Source organism: Herpailurus yagouaroundi, unplaced genomic scaffold, assembly GCF_014898765.1.
Source record: "Herpailurus yagouaroundi ecotype Mexico unplaced genomic scaffold, PumYag 166, whole genome shotgun sequence".
NCBI classification, from domain to species: Eukaryota; Metazoa; Chordata; class Mammalia; order Carnivora; family Felidae; genus Herpailurus; species Herpailurus yagouaroundi.
This window is the reverse complement of record NW_024412407.1, coordinates 35,231,933-35,237,932: the sequence shown is the minus strand read 5'-3', so window position 1 is coordinate 35,237,932 and position 6,000 is coordinate 35,231,933. Positions and strand designations below refer to the sequence as shown.

General features: G+C 42.5%; 1 protein-coding gene across 3 annotated transcripts in view; it reads right to left on the bottom strand.

Annotated features, from left to right (window-relative positions):
• The window catches only part of GPR19 (G protein-coupled receptor 19), a 40,094-nt gene that overhangs the window by 11,856 nt on the left and 22,238 nt on the right, over positions 1-6,000 (bottom strand). Inside the window, exon 1 of one of the 3 annotated variants that reach the window (XM_040488894.1) lies at positions 5,333-5,360. The exons of 1 other annotated variant lie outside the window; for it this stretch is intronic. The gene's annotated coding sequence lies outside the window, so the exon portion shown is untranslated. Of the gene's footprint in view, positions 1-1,792; positions 2,522-5,332; positions 5,361-6,000 lie in introns of those variants that run through there. One more of the 3 variants, XM_040488892.1, reaches the window with a different exon arrangement.

Below are 6,000 nucleotides of genomic sequence, written 5' to 3'. Positions count from 1 at the left end.
CGCTTAACCGACTGCGCCACCCAGGCGCCCCGAGAAAATGTTTCTCTCTTGATAAGAGGAAAGAGGCATGTGGAAAGTGTTCTATCTTGTGGGCCTGGCTGCCCCTTACTTCTTAACCTTTGTAAACTGTCATGTGAAGAGGTCGGGGCACTGGGTGGTATCTTATCACCCAGTAATAAGGGCAGGGGAAGTCCTGAGACTCAAAAAGATATTACCCAGTGTCCTGACACTGAGGTAATGTTAGAACAGCCACCACTAGGCTTCTCAAATAAGCAATGTTTCTGTATGGCTTTAATCCCCTTTGAGTTTCCTATTACTTGCCTCTAAAATCATCGTAACATAGGGTCTTATTTTAGATGGAGTGGCCAGAGAACAGTTCTCTGAAGAAGTGATACTACAGCTGAAACTCCAGTGATGGCAAGCCAGCCACAGGAAAGTCAGAATAACATTCTAGGCAGAAGCAATGTGTGCAAAGACCCTGGGGCAGGAATAAGCTTGTTATGTAGCTGGAGCATATGAATGTGGAATAAAATGGTACCTGATATAATCAGAAAGGTAGGCAGTGGATTAAATCACATATGGCATTGCAGGGCACAGATATTATTCTTATTGCAATGAGACTCACTGCAGGCTTTAAGCAAAAGAGTGATAGGAGTATGACCTGATTTATGTTTTAAAAATACAACTTTAATTGCTGTGTAGGTGGCTGAGAGAAGTGGGGGCACCAGTTAAGAAACTATTACAATAAGCTAAGTAAGTAATAATGATGGCTTAGACCTAGTAGCAATGTAGGTGGAGAAAAGTAGATGGTTACTGAAAATATTTTGGAGACAGAGCCAAGAATATCTGCTGGTGTGTGATGGGGTTAGGGGAACAGGGATGACTCCTAGGTATGAGGGTCTGCGATGGGGGGGGGGGAGGGAGAAAAAGTTTGGGGAGCTGGAAATCAGTAATTCTATTTTGGGTGAATTACATTCTTAGCAGATACCCAAGTAGAGACATCCAGTTGTTAGATAAATAGATAAGTTTGGAGAAATGTCTATTGAGATTCTTTGCCCATTTTCATTAAGTCATTCATCATTCCATAAATCCATTTTAAGATCATACTATGTGCCAGAATGTACTGTGCTAAGAACTATGTATACAATGACCAATAAAACCATGTCCCTACTTTCAGGAAGTTCACAGTCTAATTACGACTATGCTGTGGAGGGATGGAGAGAAGAGGAATAAATAAGTACAAATAAAACCAGTAAGTTGTAGTGAGTTCTGTGAAAGAAAAGAGCAGAGCACGGTAGGAGGACCTTCTTTAGGGCTGGGTAGTTGGGGAACCAAAGGAAGCAGTAGCAGCCATGACAGAGAAGAACAAGCCATTGCTAGTAGACTCCCTAGGACTCCTGCTGCAGACAGATGACAAGACAAGAAAACCCAGTCCCTAAGCTGCCCTGGATCCCCAGCTACCTTCCAGATCTTGAACAATGTTTCAGGCTCCTTAAGGCCTGGACTTAGTACTTATGATAGGCTGTTTTCCTTGAGGCAACTCAGACTTCTCTGCAGTCAAAAGAACCTATCTCACAGGGGGTGGGGGACAAGAAAGGGAGAAAAAGGGGTAAGCGGGGCCTAGAGGGCCTAAGTGCCTCCGGGAACTTCGTTTGACTCTGTACCAGACTGGTTCCCCTATTCGCCTATCCCACTCCACAATATGTCCCCACCTGGTCATTTAAGCAGGGAGCAAAGAATGCCTTCATTTCTGCCTAGAGGAAGGGGAAAAGAGGAGGCCTGATTCACTCACCTGCAGGTCACTGTTCCACGGAGTCAGTGTTGCCCATTGATAATTGCAACTGGAAGACTCCACCACATTGTACGGAGGCAAGATAATAAGTCACTCGAGAATTGATTTGTGCTGTGCTCTTTGCTGAGATTTTTTTTTCTGTCCCCTTCTGAGAATGACCCCAGACCCTAAGTTCTGCCTTATTTTGCAGGAGAGTTGTATTACTGGGCCTGAGACAACACTGTTTCCTTGGCTTTTGTTTTCTGGAGGCTGAGTTCTCTGACGGGATTTCTATAGAGGGTAGGAGAGAGAAACAAGGATGGCTGAACCAGGATGTGGCTGTGGCCCCTGGAGTCATGTGAAAGGCAGGCCTAGATGGCCACAAAAGATCTTTTGGGAATGATGAAAAGGTTCCAAAATTTGATTATGGTGATGGTTGTGCAATGCTGTAAAATATAACAAAAATCACTGCCTTATACACTTAATATGAGGGAATGTTTTGGTATATGAATAAAGTTGTTAAAAAACAAAAAACAATGCTGGCCTGGAACCCTTGCCTCACTTCCCCACTGCACTCACTTCCCTACTGCTCCCCACTGACAAGTGGTAATAGAGGAGTGCAGCTAGCAGGGTGGACTCAAGGCATAGAGTTTCTAGCTGGGAATAAAGTCCACTGCCCCAGGGGTGGTACCAACACAGATCTACCAGTTTCCAAGGACACATGGTGGCCCAGATCATAATTACATTTCTGCTATAATCAGAAGGGATCCAAGGCTAGAGCGACCATCCCATACATTTTGCTGTAAGAACCCCAGGACGTAGGAAGAGAAAGAGACTCCCACTCCCAGTCCCAGTAAAGTTTGTCACTGACTTTTCCACTTAGCCTGGTAGGATGGAACCCTGCCGTTATTTAAAGGAAATAATATATGTAGGAGGCAAAATGCGCCCCCCCCAACCAAAGATGTCCATGCCACACAGCAAAAGAGACTCATAAATGAATGAGCCCTTAAAAACAGAGAATCCTCTCAGGTTAGAAACAGACAGATGAGGGGCACCTGGGTGGCTCAGTCGGTTAAGCGTCTGACTTCAGCTCAGGCCATGATCTCGCGGTTTGTGTGTTTGAGCCCAGCGTCGGGCTCTGTGCTGACAGCTCAGAGCCTGAAGCCTGTTTCGGATTCTGTGTCTCTCTCTCTCTGCCCCTCCCCTGCTTATGCTCTGTCTCTGTCTCAAAAATAAATAAAACATTAAAAAAAAAAAAAAAAAGACAGACAGATGAGGCAAAAGAAGTTAGAGAATGATTCCAAGCATGACAAGGAAGCAGACATGCTGTTGCTGGCTCTGAGATACAGGGGCTCACGTGCAACAACCAGAGAGAGGCCACTAGGAGTGATGGATGGTCCCCAACTGATAGCCATGAAGAAAATGTGACCTTAGTCCTACAACCACAAGAACTGGATTCTGCCAATCACTGAGAAGAGCTTGGAAGGGGAATCATCCTCTAAAAAGAAACACAGTCCTGTCCACACCTTGATTTCAGCCTTGTGAGACTCTAAGCAAAGAAACCAGCCAACCCACTCAGACCTCTGACCTGCAGAACTGTGACATAATAAATAGCTATTATCTTAAGCTACTAAATTTGTGTTAATTTGTTGAGCAGTAATAATAATAGGAGCTTGGCATATATTTTGACACCATAGTTGATAAGAGCATGCTATATACTGTAAATGTACACCTAAAATCTGAATTCTTTTATTCTTTTTCAATATGGCATTTCTTAGATAACTGGGTGTGAACACTACCACTTTCCACTACCCCACCAGCATCTAGATTAGTAGAAACCTTGAAAAGCTTAAAGAGTGTAGTTTACCTTAAAGACTGGACCAGGGACTAAGAAACCAGGGCTCTGATTCTGATCATAAGCACTGAACAGAAAGTCATGAGAAACAGGTCTTATTTTTAGATCCCTGTAAGGACCTTAAGTAAATCAATCTCTCTGACTCTCCATTTCCATGTCTACAATATCAATGAGTTGGCCTAGATGACTTCTAAGTTCCTTTTAGTGTAATGAACTAAAACTGATAGACGTTTCAAGGAACAACACACATTCATTTAATATATAACCCACTACTTTCACCCGGCAGAGAGCTCATCCCAAGAGGGCATTTTGATGGGAGGAGAGGGAAGTTGGTTAGGGCTGCTGAGGCTTCTGTGAGCTTCTGATAACCAAGAACAGTATGGGTCTCCAAAGAAGAGATGAATTTCCCCTATGGGCCAGCTAAGCACCCTGCCCCTGCCACCCCCAGGTGCCCCAATAATTATCCTGGGGCAACCTCTTGAAGATTCCCTGCAAGAAGTGATGGGTCAGGGAGGACCTGCCACCTGTGTTTGCCTTCCATTCTATCTAAACCAAGCTTCTCAGAGGGGAGAAGAACTTACTAGCATCCTCTACCAATTTCCCACACCTCTCTTCCCAGTATGGAGTCTTTCGAATTCTGAAGGAAACAATTTGGCCAAGGGATTTACACCTCCCCAAATTCAATGTAATTCATTGCAGCAAACGGTTTTTGAATAGCTGCTGTGTGCTCACTGAGTTAAAGTAGAGGCAAGCAGTGGTTCTGGAGGTAAGTGTTCAGTTTCATTTTCAAGCTTGGATTTCAGTATTAAAATCTCTAGTGAAACTCAGGAAAGAAGGAGGAGGCAAAGACCAGACGCATTACACTCAAAGCACAGAACGATACAGTAGATGCGATTTACAGTCATTTGAAAAGAAGATGGTTTTCCTTAAGAACTGAGTGCAAACACTGAACAGAGTTACTAAGAACTCTGTTTTTCAGAAGTATTTATATTCTGTTTCACATCAAATTAACATCAACACTCTGGGTAAATTTTGTCCTCAATCAGGGTTTTTCCAAGAAAGCAAACCTTTAAGTTCATAGAGCAGAACTTAGATTTGAATTTGCATTAATGTGCATTCTTCATGGACAAATTATGCAACTATATGTAGCCAGCTGTCACTGAAAATATGTTTGACATGTATTTGCTTTTTTTCACATGGTTAATACATATTTTAGTACCATATATTTTTAGACATTTTATAAGTTAAAACGATGCTATCATTTCTCATTGGTTCATACTTTAATCCTCTCTGTACATCAGCCATGGTTGACCCAAGTCACCTACACCAATCATTTTTAGCTTTTCTTCCTCAGAGACAGAGGTGACAAATGTGTTTTTACATGTGACACACCCCTACAGATGTATCCAGAATTATGTGCAACTCTATGAGCCTGACCTATAACTCCAAAACTGAGTCTTCAACTAAGAAATCATGTGGAAAAGAAAATAATTGTGTAGATATCCTTAAATTTATTCTAATTAATTTAAAAAATTAATCACTGGCAAATCTTGGTATTTGATATATTAGCAAGCAATTATTTGCAACAGATATCCTTTGCTTGGCATATATTTTGACACCATAGTTGATAAGAGCATGCTATATACTGTAAATGTACACCTGGAATCTGAATTTTTATTCTTTTTTTCCTTAAATGTTTTACTTACTTTTGAGAGAAAAAGAGACAGGGAGCATGTGCGGGGAGGGGCAGAGAGAAAGGGAGACAGAGGATCCCAAGCAGGCTCTATGCTGTCAGCACAGATGCGGGGCTCGAACTCACAAACTGCAAGATCATGACCTGAACAGAAGTCGGACACTTAACCAACTGAGCCAACAAAGTGCCCCTGAAATCTGAATTCTTGAAGGCTAAGGGTGCCTGTCACAGAGAACCAGAGAAAAGACTATAAGGAAGAAAAACATAGTTATTCTCCCAAGTGGGCAATGGTGGGAATATGATAAACCTGTTATAAAAGTCTACCAATGAGCATTTTTCTGGAAGTAACTAATCTCCTACCCATGATCTATAAAGCCACTGACATTCCAAAAGGTTTCATAGGCTACACCCAAACTTGGAAGTTGTGTTACATTCCTTAGATGTGGAAGAAAATGACTCTTCACACATTTCAAATATGAAGAGGCTGTATAATGTGGTGATTGGGAGCATGGGCTCTTAGAGCTGTGGTTCACAGTTAATTCTGCCTCCCAGGGGACATTTGGCAATGTCTGATGACATTCTTGATGTCACAATTGGGGGAGGAGGGTGTTACTGACATCTGGTAGGTAGAGGCCAGGTATGCTGCTAAACATTCTAAAATAATGTAGGAAAGCCCCCCAC